The sequence below is a fragment of the Sphaeramia orbicularis genome, chromosome 3 (assembly GCF_902148855.1).
Source record: "Sphaeramia orbicularis chromosome 3, fSphaOr1.1, whole genome shotgun sequence".
Taxonomy (NCBI): Eukaryota; Metazoa; Chordata; class Actinopteri; order Kurtiformes; family Apogonidae; genus Sphaeramia; species Sphaeramia orbicularis.
The window spans coordinates 29,343,294-29,360,079 of record NC_043959.1 but is presented as its reverse complement, the minus strand read 5'-3'; the positions used below and the strand labels follow the sequence as shown (position 1 = coordinate 29,360,079).

At 42.4% G+C, this 16,786-nt stretch overlaps 1 protein-coding gene across 4 annotated transcripts in view; it reads right to left on the bottom strand.

Annotated features, from left to right (window-relative positions):
* znf536 (zinc finger protein 536) overlaps positions 1-13,188 on the bottom strand; it is a 241,578-nt gene extending 228,390 nt beyond the window's left edge. For 2 of the 4 annotated variants that reach the window (XR_003934724.1, XM_030128170.1), the window contains exon 1: positions 12,587-13,188. The gene's annotated coding sequence lies outside the window, so the exon portion shown is untranslated. Of the gene's footprint in view, positions 1-11,773; positions 12,444-12,586 lie in introns of those variants that run through there. The other 2 variants (XM_030128222.1, XM_030128179.1) reach the window with 2 other exon arrangements.
* Positions 13,189-16,786: the final 3,598 nt, after the last annotated feature.

Sequence of the window (16,786 nt, the reverse complement as noted above, 5' to 3'; positions counted from 1 at the left end):
TTGGTTACATAACGAGCATTTCTACTTGATTGTATTTTAGGTCTTCTGCCAGTCTTGATATTCTACATGTAAAAGTTTGAAGCAGATAATATTAGAAACAGACAAACCTAAATGCTATGACACAAAATGTCAAATGTTGTCTTCCGTTTTAACCCATAAAAACCCAGTGCTACTTTTGTGACAGTTCCCAATGAATTTTTATCTCTATTCTTAATATTTCTTAAGTAATTTATCACCATTTATTCTAATATTATGGTCTGTATTTTGCATTTTTAAGTGAAAATCATCTACCTTTCTATATTTACTTTGACAATGGCTACTGCCACAGTACTGTGGCACAAAATATTGGTTTGTCTATTGCCACCAAGCCAATCAAATTATCCGAATTCTGTACTCTGAACGCTGGCCCAGTGACTGATTTATAGTCTTCAAAAACCCGGACAAATTTCTCATATATGGCAAAACAGTCACCATGTTTCACATTGTTTGCCTGTGTGCTGAAACTGAAAGTGTGAATGAGCACTCAAACCAGCTTCCGGTAACTGGTACCCTAGCCTTTTCCTGTAACCGGATAAGCACATGGCATGTGCAGTGCTATTTGCCACAGTACTGTGGCAGCAGGGTGATAGGTGACAGGTTGCCAGTCTACACAGGATATAACAACGGCACTGATTGGCTCTGTGGTAATAGGCAAATGAAAAAGTAGTCCCAGAGTACTGTGGCAATAACCACTTCAAATTAATTCACTGATCACGTAAATGTCCATAAAAGCTCAGATTAAAGTTGAGGGTTATTATATCAAAAACAGAGAAAACTGAAGAAAAACTGACTTTTCTGTAAAATATGTCATTAACTGAACATAAACCACGTGTCTCCATCCACTGTCATTGATCCAACTCCATGGGTTTTGCTGGTGAATCAATGTTGTAGAAGATGATAGTGTTTCCACGTTCACTACTGAGCCTCTGAACGTACAAATGGGTCATATATGATGACCAGGAAAAGATGACAAACTGCATTTTACACCAATTATTTATATGTTTTGACCGGATTAGTCGGTCAATGGGTATTTAACATTTTAGATCAGTAGATGCTTTTCATTGCCGATGTATGTTTGGGTCTTTATGGGTTTATCAAAGTCATGTTTCTGCCATAGATTTAGTTCAAACACTGAGTTACTAACATGCGCTGCAAAGTTCATGCTGAGAGAGAAAGTATGAGTCTTCCATGTACTTTTCCTTTTCGTTCTTTGATGGGTGCCACAGTGTGACAGAAGGTTACAAATAGCAGATCTGTTTGATAAGTGACCCCCCAGTTTTTGGGACACACATTGTGAACGGCTGAGCAGACTTGAAGTGTGAATTCACTCCCACCCTTCGAGCCTATCAGTGTCATCAACCACACCATGGATGCAAACGCTTCAAGTGTTTATCCCTCCTCTCTCTCTCTCTCTCTCTCTTTCTCCTTCTCATTCTTTTTCTCCCTCCCTCTCTCTCCCTCTTTCTCTCTCTCTTTCCCTCGGTCTCTGTCTGTCTGTGCAGATCTGACAGTCCTGTTTACCAAAGCAGCCGACAGACAAGCTGAACAAGGGCCCGGGCCCCAGCACTTCCACTTAACTCTCTCCCCATTACTACGATTGGTGTGAACGACACAACAAAAGAGATGAAATGCAGTTCTGAGGCGAAGAAAACAACTGCAGCTCACGATCAAGAATAATAATAATAACAAAAAAGACACAGATGAAAACAAAAGAGGAAGAGGAAGATGAGGGGGAGGGGGGGGCAGAAGATGGTGGGGGGGCTGGAGAGATCGAGAGTGAGAGAGGGAGAGAAGATGATAAGGTGGGCGGTTTGAAAATAAAATTGTCGGAAATTGCGGGAGATCTGTTAAAGGTTTCTTATTCAGCAGGGGTGGGAGCGCATCTTATGACTTAAAAAGAAGTATTAAAGGAGAGAGCCAGGCGTCGGGGGAATTCTCCCACGTCGGAGAGCTCGCTTTTTAAATTCAACCCCGGTAATAACGCAGATGAATAATAGATAAATAGTATTTAGCTCCCACCTTGAACAACACTTTTTAAAGTAGTTCATGAAAGACTGACAGCTCTTGGCGAGCGAAATGCACTTACACAAACATAGACATCGCAAGCGCCTTCACACATGTAAAGTGTATTTTACCTAATTAAATAAAACACCAGGTGGGATCCACTGATTGTTTGTGTGAACATGTGTGTGTGTGTGTGTGTGTGTGTGTGTATGTGTGTATGTGTGTGTGTGTCTGTGTGGACAGAAAAAGAAAAGGCAATAAGGAGAAAAAAAAAAGATCAAATATTTTGGATGAATTTCATTTAGTTCACATTTCATCATAAGTGCATTCATTACCAGCTGAGGGTTATTTAGGTGCAGAAACAGTAAGTGAGTTTAATATTCTCCTGATATTTAACAGAATCCCTTTCGCTGTGTGACGGTAATGATGTTCCACAAAATAAAAAAGCATAAAAAGCTTGTTTGTATATGGCATGTCCTGCAAATAAGAGGGCAAGAGGAAAAAACAAATATATTTACCCTTAAGAAAAAAAAAAAAAAAAAAAAAAAAAAAAAAAAAAAGAAAAACACACGCAAAAAAAAAAGAAGCACAGTCTCCACCCGTACGGAGATGTGGTCGTAGTTGCACCAGGCATTTACAGAAGGCTGTGTGTTTAAACGCCTGGAATGCTCATTTGCCTTTTGGGCTTACTTATTTACTTTTGCATAAATGTAGAACAGTAATGTGGTATTAAGGGGCTTCTCAGGGGGAAAGTTGTGTTTTTAAAATGCAGCCTTTTTTTAAACACTCCCTCAGTTTGCTATATTAAGGAGGCACGATGATTAATGCAGCATAGATCTAATGTCTCTTGATTAAAAAAAAGGAATTAGAAAAAATAATTCCAGACAGGAGACGAGCTCAACCCCCGACACCCCCACCCCTTTACGCCTGTATCCCACACACACACATATACACATACACAACCGTGACTCCCACCCCTCCCTCACTCAAAGTCATCAGATACAAAATGAGCATCCAGGCTAAAATGAGCAACAAATAATCACAAAATTCCCAATAGCCAAATAAAAAAAAATGTAAAATGACTGCCTTGATCAACTGGAGCCCAATAATCTTTAGCGCCAGCCTCAGCTGTAGCACCACTACTGTCACATGGAATAAAAACCTAAACCTTTCAGGGCTTTCGATTGAGTCTTTAATTCAGCCTGATGTGACATTAAAACCCTTTGGTTGACTTCCACTGGCTGTGACAAATGTACCAGCGCTTAATAGAGGTGTGCAGACAGGCCGGCATTTCAGTGACTTTTATCAAACCGAATTTATCAACGCAGGCTCCCAGGATCTGTGGCAGCAGCTTGTTCAGAAGGAAGCCTACAGATACCGTTAAGTACATCATCCCTCCTCTCTGTCTCGCTGTCTCTCCCCCCTCTCTCTCCTTCTGCTCGCTGCTTTTCTCCCGTTCTGTCCTGTCATCACTCCGCCGACTGTGTATTTATCTCCTTTCTCACTGTATCTACCGTTCCATGCATGTGGTACTTTATGCTTAATAGGAATGTTTTCTGGCTGCCAATTGCTGGTAGTCACTGACTATTTATGAATTTGATCAAATGACTTATGTGTGTGTGGATATAAACACTTCTGAACACCACTCAAAACAATCACAGAATGCTAAAAGTCTCCACTGTCAAGTCCATACAACTGTTTTGCATATCTTAGAACAGTTTAAATGCAAGACCAGGATCAGCATCCACTTTGTTATATGTGTTTATGTGAAGTTAGTTCACCACGTCTCATTAAAAAATGTCTTTGTGATTCCATTCAGATCATTGTCGGACAGAAAGCTGACCATTTGGAGCTACAGGTGAGAGTTTTGGACTTTAACTAAAAAGTAAAACACGAAGAGAAAACCTTAAAATAAGTATATTTTCAGCCACCTAGCGAACCTACTTGACAGGGAATTCACAATGTGGGCTATTTATTCAGCTTTAAATTGTATTAATTTACTTATATATTTCTTATATGTAAGAAAAATTACTATATTAATTTTTTCCACTTGTGACAAAATGCTGCAAAAAGTCAAAAATCCCACGTACATGCAGCCGCGCGAAAGTAAAAAAGTTTTCCTCTGGTGGCGAACACAGCCTCCCTCTTCTATTCCTTTAACCACTTTCTTGAAAAGGTAGGGATTGCGATATTTGATCACACTAAAAACCTGTTGATACCCAAGTCATTCATAATGTTCAGAAGTATGTGCGTTTCTCCTTCCGACCCAAAATGTGGGCTATTCTAATGGTCACGTGGTTAGCAAACAATTGGCCGGTTCATTTGTATCCAAGGGCAAAGAGTGAAGATGGCAAACCGCGATAAATGCCTCAACTGAATCATCTTGACATAGTCTTACAATACTGTAAACATGCCCAAAGATTTGTCCTAAAACACAAATACTGTCAGCATATCCCATATGTCTTAATTAGAAAATTCTACATTTGGAATAGGTTTACGTTGGAATGCCCAAACAAAATATCCTGCCTATCTGGTCCATATAACATCTGAAGCATCATCATATTTGGGATAAAAGTTTGACATGAGTGTGCATGCAAAAGTAGTCAATTACTAGATTCATGATGTCTTAAAAGAACGGGCATTATCATTTAAAGTCATGAATCAATGTTCTCAGGTTGTAGAAAATAACGAACAAGTAACTTCTTACGTTTTTCAGCAACAAACCCAGTCACGAAACAAAAGCGTTACTGGAGCGAGGTGGTATAAAAGAAGAGATGATGGACAGGAGTGAGAGATGAGAGTGGGAGAGAGGATGAAGAACTGACAGAGGCAGTGGTGGAGGGACAGAAGATGGAAAAGAGTGAAATGGTGGAGGAAGGAGAGCGATAAGGAGGCTTTTGAAGGGTCCTCTCAGATGCTGGGATTGCTCAGTTCAGCGCCGTCAGAGCCTCTGAGGTACTTGAACCTTGCCTGCCTTCTCTCCACCTCTCTGTAGAGCTGCTGCCCTGCAGGCCACCTGTAAACCGCTTTGACACATGATCCACTCCCACGGATGTGGAGTGGAAACGCATACACATACACAGAGAGAGTGAGAGGGAGAGAGAAACCGCTGCTCACAGGCAGCTCAGCGCGCACAAAAGCTTTAACGCACCATCAGTGTTTGGTTGTTTTTTAACATTAGCACTCGATTAACAACTGGCTGTCCCACTTTTCAATGGAGGAGCACTCACAGCAGCAGCAAGAGTGCTACCTAATAGTCTCTCTCATGATACGTTGATTAAAAATGTAGTTTTTTTTTTCCCTGTCTCTCACTGTCATTTTTAAGCAATAGATCTTTTAGCAAGACAGGACAAATAACCTGCTATTATACATGGCCTTCACGTTGGCGTGAAAGTGGCACTAAGGAGGATTTTAACCTTCACCTCCCGAAGGCCGAGGGAAGCAGGACATGTTGGAATTTAATTAAGCAATTAGACGAATGCCCTGCCGCAGCCACAAACAAGTGGCAGTGAAACAGAATGGCAACTTTTAGGCACACACACATAGAGGCACAGATGAGAAAAAGTGTAGAAAAATGCTGTAAATCATGCAATTTTTTATTTAAATGCACTGACTGTCTATTCATAGAAACACTCACGAGCATTTGTAGGTAAGAACGGCATGCTCTAAGCAACCCCGAAGAGGAAAAAAAGGGAGAGTAAAAAACGGCAGCTCCTGATTAAGCATTGTCAAAATATTTGCGACGGTGGAATTCCACCAGGCGAGTGAGGAATCGGCTCTTCTACAAAAGAGCCATCTTCCCTGAGTAACAAGTCGGTGCAATGAGTGTCGACAGAAGAGGAGCTGAAATCCCCCCCGGGCTAGAGAATATCCCGCTATTGTAGTCTTAACCCGCGAGACCTGGCGGGGAATGTACAGCTTTCACAGTCACTTCTCATCCTATTTGTAGCACTGCCGCTGATGTGCGAGCGCCTGGGCCAGAGCAGGTCACTTTTTCCTCTTTTTTTTTTTTTTTTCCTGCATCTTCTTCAATACCCTTCCTTTCCTCAAACCCCTTTAAAACTCTTTAAAACAAAGAGTCCAACAAATATTTGAGGGGGCATTCATCTATATCGTGTTATTTTCTCTCTCTTTCTCCCCCCTCATGCCAAACCACTTTTTTCATCTCTCTTTTTGTATTTTTTGTTCCACAAGGCAAGTTTCATTAAAGATCCAATTATGCAAATCAGGTGCTGGAGAGGCAGTTGAATATGCACTATAATGGTGTACAGTAATCGTTCGACACAATATACGGCATCCGGGGCCAGATTTACGAGCGCAACAGAACTGCAACGCCTCCGTCCTTTGGTGAAAACCTCTTGATCATAATTAAAGGTGCAGGAGTTCTCTCCAGCATCCTCACACCCTCCCCTCTTTTCCCTCTTTTCCTCGCCTCTTTCCTCTTTTTTTCTCTCCCTCCATCTTGTGTTTCTTCATTGTGCTCATTAGCAGAGGTCTGGGAAGTTTACAGAGGTCATATACAAGAGGTAGAGAAGCTAAAGAGCAGACATGACATGTGCGATCCACTCAGTGATGGTATGTGAAGTGGGTAATAGACATAACCTGCCACACACACACACACACACATAACCTTCCATCTCATCAACGCTGGAGGTATTTACCACTGTCTTAGCTGAGCGCGGCTGAATGCTAAGCAGTAACAATTCTCTGCTTCAGGACCTCTGATTGATGTGTGCTTGCCTGTTTGTGTTAAGCTGTTGTCTCCGGAAATGACACGGCTGAAAACGCCGCTCCGTTTCGACACATCAAAAATGGAAGCGGTCCTGACATCGCACGATGCATCCCTAAATCCGAAATGCTAACGAACTTTGAGGAAAAAAATTCTAAACTAAAGCCAAACTCAATAAAGCCTTAATGCCAGAGGACTCAGCAGGGAAGCCGGGGCAAACAAAGGGGGAATATCACGGGTTATGGGGGATAAGATGTTTTACTTTTTCTTTTTTTTTTCTCCAAGACACATTCCTTGTTGGTGTTATGTGAGCACCAAGTGATTACACAGACAGAGGGAAGCTAGTGCATCGTTTGGATCGTGGACTTTCTCAAGGCTGAGCAGTGAAACTTGCCCTGAAAACACACACACACAAACGCACACAAACAGTTTGCAGGTTCATGTACTGTCATACTCCCACATGCACCCACCTGCATGCATGCCACATTCTCAGGCTCATTTAACTCAACAGACATTGTAAAGAAAGAAAAGATGTCAAATATAACACGACCCTCCTTGTGATCACTTGCATACCCACTTCTTCTTCTTCTTGTTTGCCTCGCTCACCATCCATACCTAACCCCACCCCCCCCACCCTTCCACCGTACCTCACCCTTCAACTCCTAACCCCCATCTCCCTGGCTGCCCAGACAGGCAGACGCTCCTTATGATGGCACCCCGGCATGAGAGGACTAAGTCAAGCCTATCCGTCAGCGCCTCGTCTGCCCACACTCTTTATTCTTAGATCAAACTGACGTCCGTGATTACCCCCCCCCCCCCACCCCCCTACCTCCACCTCCTCTCCATCAACCCATCCACCCCACAACTACTGCACCCCTCCTTATCATGCTCGCAGGGCAAAGAACATACACAGTCACACAACCTACAGTACAGACTGAGACATTCAGCTGTGCAGAGAAAACTGTACAATAAACTCTCATTTAAACAATGATTCAATAACGCGATCATTCACAGAGCAAGATTTTAATTGATAGTATATCATTTCTGCTAATGGCATCTTCTGTATTTCCCTACTGCTTTTTATATTATTCAATAACTGAGTCAGAGGTAAAGCACTTTGTTTTACACACATCTCCAATACAGTCAGCTTTACTTTTGCTTTACTGTGGTCGTAATTCCTAAGTAAGGAAATGCATTATATTTACAGTTAAATAAGAATTAATGGGACGTGATAGGTAGACGGCATTCGCTGAGGGATGGTGAAATTATATCCATCCGTATACAGATTAATTTTTCAAAATCAGATCTTAAAAAAGCCTAATCATGAGCAAAGGTCAGTGGCACTAACTTCATAAAACTTTAAGGTCATCCATGTCCCCTTCAATTTATCACCACAGCTGCATAAATCATAATTGCTGTTCCTTATAAAAGTTCGACATCACACCCTGTGGGTGGTAGTAGCCAAAACAGAGATGGAGTCAGGGAAAAAAAAATCTCATCTTACATTTTAGATGACAGAAATTCAAACAAATGTGATAAAAATCTCATTCTTTGAGATTTCTGTCTAATGTGTGTAATCTAGCGTGTGATGTTTTGTGGTCAGGGCAATCTCTTCCTGAGTTCACATCACAAATTTGATTCGATGGTTTCGATTGTGTGTGCGCTTGTCATATTAGCCTCACACGGCGACTGCAAGCCCTGCTCGCCAGCATCTTTCCCTCTCCGGCTTGAACTCTAGAGATCAAGGTCACGGAGCTACAAGGCTCAGCCCAGACTAACGCCTGTGTGTTACAGCCCCTTCAACACCCCCGCGCCCCTGTGGGACACACACACACATATACGCAGACATGCTGGAATACATGCAGCCTTGCCCTGTTGCCTGACTGAAGAAGACAGAACAGAATGGAAATGAAGAAATGACACAGTCACTATCCAGAGCTTTCACTATCACCCAGTAGGTAACAGAGGGGGGGAGGGGTGCTTTCACACTGACTGCACATATCAATTAATGGCTGGACGATGAGCAGAGCTGGCCTGATCTGGCCTGCCCACCACCGCCCTGGTCCCAGTGGACTGGGAACACTGGCCTCGCTGCCTGTACAGCTGGAGCCCTCTCCCCTATAATTACATGAGAAGGGGATCAGCTAGCCACAGTGAGGCTGCCTGTCTGACTGTGGACTGTACAATGTTGCAGATGCATACATCACACTGACTATGGAAGAATAACTTGAATTATGTGTTGTCCAATTGATTATACACATGCATTTCTTTGCTGCTAGATTATGTAATTTGTGCGACCATTTTCACTGTGGGTTTGAGTGTTTTTGAGATGGTACTGGGACGTCTTTGTTAGCTCACGTGCTGCCTTGAATTTGCACATTTGTGAGTGTGCGTGATTTTTTTAAAACTATGTTTCCACTCTTTAAAAAAAAATCAAATTGTGTACATGTCAACGTACCAAATAATTCACCGTGTGTCGAACTGACAACGCCGCGGCTTCAGTCGAGTGGGTCTACTGCACGGTGAACCGAGTGGCTGACTGACTGACTGACAGCCTGGTGAAAAGAGGACTCATTTGATGCCATCCTTTGCATGCCATGCTCACTCTCCCCTCTTCTCTCTCTCTCTCCCCATCTCTTTCTCTCCCTCCCTGTCTCTCTCATCACTCCCTTCTCTGTCATTTTCAGCTGAGAGATGTGTATCGCCGCAGTCAGTCACGGGCCGTGGCCCCCTTCGCAAGCAACACTGACACGGGCACAGGTGGAAAAGCAGCTAATACAGGATCGATGGTGACTGCAACAGACCAGCTCCTGAGAACAGTGGAGATTTTGAGCTCCATCAGTCACAAAGTTAAAGCATCAGAAAATATAAAAAACAAAAACACTTGTATGGTGTGTGGGTTCAGTGCAATAATAAATCTCACACTGACTCTAAAATAAATTCCCCACCTATCCATTAATGTTTAGAATTTATCTTTTGTCAGCTGGCATTATTAATGACAACTAATGTCTGCAAATTTAGTAAAATAATTATTAGCAATCCCAACAACACAGATAATAAACTTGTGTAATTAATTAGAAAGTGGCATATAATATTAAATGTAACCTGTCTTGGAGAATGCAAAAATCAGAAGGAGGCCTGATGAATATTGAATTAAGTGCTAAAACAAACTCTGAGGCCTCGATGCAAAATTCACTGCACGACTCCTCTAACCGGTCAATCTACAGAACAAGGCCTTTTCTTAAACATTGTCCTCCTTCGTAAATATTATCAATGAAAAAGAATGACAACATTTCAACTTGTAACAGTGCAGGAAAGGGCAAACAGGTCTGTGTGGCAGACTGAGCTGTCAGAGGAGCGGGGACACTTATCTATTGCTATTTCATCTCCAATAAGGGAATGAAAGGAGCTGACAAAAAGGGTTTACGCCCAGACACTATTTCAGACATAATATCCGCCCTGTGCATACCATTAAACAATGACAGCATCTCAACTCACACAGTACATCTATTTATCTCTTTTCCTTGCACAATGAATCTGAGGAAGAGATTTTTTTTTTTTTTTTTTTTTTGGCCCAAGTCAACTTTAGGGAAGGTTGAAGAAACAGTGGGAAACAATGTGATGGACATTGTTGAGTATTTTAAGAAGGATGACATGTGTCTTCTCAGCTTTTGTGCAGTGCTGGTAGCTGCTATAAGTGGCTGTGTAACCCAGGTCAGATCACTCAGGGGTCAACTCGACTTCCAAGAAAGGTTTCTCCCCACCCAAGACGCACGGTGAGACACAGGCTTTAAATGGGATTACAAGGCTCATCCCTGGTGCCGCATATTACTGATAATTCAATATTGCCTATCATATAAGCACAAATTCGGACATGAGAGCCTTGATTTGGGAATTCGGCAACCGCTTAGAGGTTTTGTGCGCACTATACGCGCTCAACCTGCTGGATCTGTAGGATTTCCTAAAAAAAAACAAAAAACAAAAAAACAAAATTACAGCTCATGTTAATTAAAAGTAGACAACGCGAAAACTTCTAAAGGACGATTGCAATGATATGTCACACACCCCGACCTCTTTAGTTCCGCGGAAAATATTATTGGCTTATGGGCTCCGTCATTTTATATTTCCACAATAACGGATGCCTATCATCCTCCCGTAGCCTTTTTGCCGAATCCCTCTAACTTTCGTCCTCTCTTCTCTTCAAAAACAACTCACATTTCCCTCAACCAAAGTGGCACCGCTTCCCAAAAATGTCAAATTGTGCGCTGCTGTATATGCGTTAGTCTCCACATATGACATTTACCCCTTCTTCCTCTGAATGTCATCATAACGTCTCCTCAAAGCATAATGCAGGGGCTGCTTATTCATAAGAGAGGTCGATCACTGCACAAAATGGCAGGTCTCACCGGCTCTTCTTCCATCTCACAAGTTTTGACACATGGTGGCAAACGCACCGGTAAACTTTAATCGCTCCTTCTCCTCCACATTCTGCTCCTTCACTCTTGGGTACTAGTGTCGGTAGAAAGTTTTCCGTGCAACTCTTAACGGGAACAACGGCGGTACTTTTGGAAAAAAAGTCTCACACACACTACTACATCGCAGATCTGGATACGCAGTGTTGAAAAGCCGTGCGCCCCGAACGCCTTTTACGCACACAGTCAAACATGCAACGGTAAACAAAACGTGCCATAAATCATTTTTTCTACTCAAATTAAAATATGTTTCTAGACGCTTTGGGGGCTGCAAGGTGTCGAGCATCGGCAGTCCAGGTCTTGCTCCCAGCTGCTATTTTGTCGCCGTTTTTTTACGATCGTCACACGCTACGGATAATTGCACTGTTATTTTCTAATCATGATTGGGGAGACATCAGGAGCCCCCGCTGCGATGCTCCCGCACAAACAACCCAGTCCTCACCAAAACTGACTTCCCACGGCGTGTATACACTCCAAAGCCCCAGTAAAACCCCACTCGTGTACTATAAGCTCCAACACTTCTTCTTACCTTTTAAATTTGGCGAAGCGCCGGGTAACTCCTGCGCGTAAACGATGCGTTGTGAGAGATAGTGTTCATTGAATAATGAGGCATGTCCATATGATTTGACAGGATCATATTCTTGTCGGATGACGGGGGTGTAGAAAGTGCGCTTCGGACCTGTTAAAGACTGTCCACTCCTCGATCCTGTCCCTACAACTGCTCCCCGCCGCGCATCCTGAGTTTCAATTGGAAAAAAACACACGGCTTTATTACTTGTCTCTTCTTGCTTTTCTGTCCCTCTCTGTCGCTGTCTGCTATAGGTAAACGTTTGCATTGATGCCGATCGCCAGGCATCAGCATATTCCCTTCATCTTTCAGCTTGGACTCCCCCTATCTGGTAGGTGAAATGCATTGTACCGTTAAAAGGCACTCCATTGTGGAAAAGCGAAAGCCGACTGCTTTGATACAGCCCGGGTCTTGCGGTATTCGCCGTTTTGACGGGGGTAAAAAAGCAGCTGATGAGCCCAGCGGTGAACACAGCCTCGTTTAAAGCAATAATCTCCTTGTCGTTACATTTCCCCCGGTGCCGTGACACGAGAAAAGAGACGATTCCTGACCACCTTAGTTTGTTTCTGACCTTGAAGTGCCCACAAACACTCTTTTATTCAAAAAAATCTGCCCTGATCTTCCCCCCTTGTACATAAACCATTCACACCAACCAGCCTTCGCCGCTTAGACACCGTGCGTTAAGAAAAAAAAAAAAAAATTGGCTTGGATAACTCTCCCTCGGTGTAAAGACACCCAGGTCACAAAATTACTCCAAAAAGTAGAATTCCTTACCTTTTAAGTGAACTGTTTCGAGTCTTTTTCCTCTTCTCCTCGCCTTTAAAAAAAAAAACTCCAGGATAAATGAGTGGTGCCTCCTGTGCGTCCTGAGCGTCATCACCGCTTAAGAGAAGTAATGAGTGATAAAAATGACGCTCATCTATCTGCACTGTAACCTTGTGGCGTAATTTAATGTAAATAAGCCCCGTTGTGTTGCCAATCCCCATGCATACAAACGCAAAACCGCTCCTTGGGGACTCGCTTTTGCCTTTTTTTTCACTATGTATGGACGATTTATTCTACAGCCTAGGAGCGCATTAGAGAATGAATATAGTTATTTAGAAATATTATATATCAATAATGCGACAAGTCCAATTTGTGACTGAACGCATTTCTACACACCTCTCTGAAGAATTTTGAAAGCGCCCACTCTTGTAAAAAGAGGCAACGCGGGGGGAAATTGGTTTTGGTTTTGTGGATATTTCCAGCAGGAGCTCTGAACTTGAAGTTGGCACAACTTTTTTTGCGAAGCGTAAAAAAACACGCGACAAAAAAGACGTCTGCATAGGCCGGACTTTTCTTGCAACTAAAACGTTCCTCGTAGGATGGTTTGATATATTATGCTTCTATAGGGGGGTGGAAGAGACTGAATAATGCAATTATAGATTCAGTGTCCCAGCGTTGACAAAAGACAGGGCTTCAATAGAGGCTTTGTTATAGGATTATATAATGATTATGGGTAATTATGGGAACGGTTTGGTAATAATAAAAAAGTATCAAGTGCTCTCTTGCACGGGCAGCTTGTTTTCTATAATGTAAGAGCACAAGTAGAGGAGTAGGATAAGACAGACAGACAGACAGACACAGACAAACAGACAGAGGGCAAAACGGTGCTGCTGACAGCTAGTGGTAGGATGACGGCAAACAGCTCCGATTATTCAAAATGTCGAACCGAGAGACGCATTAATGCCACTCACAGAGATGCTATCAAATGCCCCCAGAACCGGACATGGGCCCACAATGGAATATCGGGGTCATATTCATAACACCCACTACCCTCCTCCTCCTCCTCCTCCTCCCTCCTCTCCCCCCCCCTCCTTCCTCATCCTCTCCCCTCTCCACGCCACTTGTGCCATGCTGCATGTGTCAGTGAGGAGGAGAGAGGAGGGGATACACACATGTAAATGGTCACTCTGACAGAGAGCACATGACACTCCATCTGTGGGGGAAAATAATCCTCACCTTACAGCATGTTAGAATTATTAACATTTTAATCACATTTAAGAATTTACCGCAGCCAGTTTGTTCAACTTTTTTTTTTTTTTCTCACCACGTGCATCTTTTCTCACCTCCTCTCATCCATGTAGTGACATATTCAGGGATGTTAAGATGCTTTTATTGTTTTTGTGTTTTACTCTTAAGTCTACTTTTTTTTCTCCACATTTTTAGTCAGTTGTTTGTTTGTGTGTGTGTTCTGCATGAGACGTTAATAGATAGCCTAAATAGCAGCTTTCTTACCCTTCCCAGAGAAAACATATCTTCCTCTTTAGAAGATACTCCACATTCATTATGCACTATGAAAATCAGATTCTCATGCTGCTCCTTTAAATGGTTATATGGAATTCAGTTTGATGCGTAAGAAATTCTTTTTTTTCACCCACCCCCCCTCCTTTTTTTGAGCATTTTCCAAAAAAAAAAAAAAAAAAAAAAAAAAAATTCCTCCTAAAGAAATTAGCATAACCATTCCCCATCAATAATATGGCTATCTCTATGGGAGTGATAGCAGCAAGCAGTAGGGTGTTCCTTTTGCCGATTCTCCATGGATCAACAGCGCGTCCTCAGCTCCTTTTGAACTTGTTATAGCAGTCAAGTGATTCTTTATCGGCTGACAGCCCTGACAATGCATCTGGATGGGAAAGCAGGTCAAAAGGAAGTTGCCATATGGACTTAAGCATGCAATTTCTAACAATACCTAGCATGAGGGTTGTATTCTCACAGGCACACCACCGCATATGTGTAAGTAGCCACGCAAAAGTGTTTACCAGCCGTGTTGCACAGACTGACACTGATCTCAATGGCTGAGATTCATTGCATCATGAGTGGTGTAAAAATTATTTCAGACGTGCAACTACATGGGGCTTAAGAGGTGATAAGGAGCAAATCTACAGGCATTTTTGGGAAATATAATTGATTTTTATGATATTAGTGGTCGTTACTGCCTTGTAATGATCAGTGACAAGAGACTGAACACACCTTTATGTTGAATTAGGAGAAATAAATTCTATTTTAGCATCAGTTTTGTACCGTTTAAATGAATTAATTGTATTTGTTTGTGTTTGCAGGCAGGTGTGCAGTTTTATCTGCTATTTAACATGTTAATAAAACTTGATCTAAGTCTAAATCGAAGTCCTTTAGGCTGCTACATGAAACCTAATTGCGAGAAGGCGCATTTAACTCTATGAATTTTTTATTTTATAGAGCACTGTGCGTGAGTGATAGACGCTGAATAGAGGAAAGTTACTGCAACAGGTGCAGGAACATCGCATTCAGATCTCCCTGGCATAGAATACTGTTTTACTTCTCATTTGCATAAATGGTTTATAACTATGATGAGTAGTCTTGTGCTATTTTGTTATTGTTATTGATTGAGACTAAATTAATGTCAGATTTTTTTTCATGTGCTTTTAGATTCACATTGATATAGCGCTGAACAAAGACACAGTAGTAGTGGCCTATGTTTTAACCTCATGATTGCCTTGCTGTGCACTTCAGTATGTTATTAAATTCCATTCAAATGAATGGAATTGGTAGGCAGGCAGGGAGTCAATATATCAAGAGAGAGAAATTTGGGTTCTGCAGATCCATGTCTGTTCAAGTGCATGTTTTGTGTTTGTGTATGTGTTTGTGCTGAAGGGATAGGAGGCAGAGGGAACGTTGGCCGGCAGTCCTGGGAGGGTCATCACTGCCTTATTACTGCCATGTTAGTGACTAGCAGCTGAAGATGGCTCTGCTCCCTGCCCCTCTGCTTGGGAGTCGTCCAAGACAGCGTGCTCCAAAAACAGACCGGCCACTGTTCACTTCTCAGATAGATTAAGATGTTATTCCACTGCTCTGGCCATCTCTCTCCCTCTCTCTCTCTGTTTCTCTGACTGTCTTTCTCTTTACCAGTCCCAGATTCACACATGCCCGCCTGTCCCTCACCGTCTCCAGAGGCCTTATTGCTAATTTCGACTATTAGCGGATAGACAAAACAATCTAAGAGCATGGTTGCAACATGATAGCAAGGTTTTCCTGCTGTTGTCTGTGCTGCTTTAGAGGGAATCTACCAAATTATGTAGCTGGAGACGCACACTACACTTGCCATATGCACAGAATCTCCCTGTGTGTATGTATGTTTGTGTCTGACTGCATGCATCTTTAAACCCAGATATTGTGCCCAGTTTATATTCAAATACAAACACAGTCAAGACTTTGGCTTCCCCCAGAGGAAAAGAAATGCTTTTCTTTACTTCAAATTGAGTTTCTCAAAGTCTAATTTGTTGCAACCCTTTGATGAACAAATGTTTTCAGACTATCCTGCTTTAATGAAAAGGGAGTGAGCGCAATTTTAAACAATCTGAAGCTCTGAACCCTCCGTGACTGTAAACTTTAAAAATTAAACTTTAGAATTTGTATCAATTACACTTTCAAGTTCTGACAGGGCCTCAAATAAGAGCCAGGAGCGCGGGCAATGGAAAACCTTTACCACACCAGATTCATTTCCATAGCAATCGCCTCCGCTATTGGTGACATCAATCCCTCATGTGAAGCATTTACGTTTCAACAAATACACACTACTGTCTCAGGCTCTCCCCGATGGTCGGGGTCAATGAGTGTGCATGTTTGTCAGCTCCGATCGTTAATGAAACGCTCGCACAAATACAGCGCAGGCAAATATTTAGAGCCAAGCTTGGAGATTTCATCACAGACAAATGTGTGATTCTTCAGGGAGCGCTGTATTTCTTTATTCGCCAGGACGGAGCGTATACTCAAGATCAAACTTGTCCGGGCTTGATGAATGTGGAGGAGCAGGAAGTATACTGCCTTTGACTGATAACCAGTGTGATTTTAATTTAAATCATATGAATCAACGTCTGCCCAGAGCAGAAATAAAATATATCTAAATGAAAACATCTGACTCTAATTGATTAGGAACAATGCTCTGCATAGTAGGTC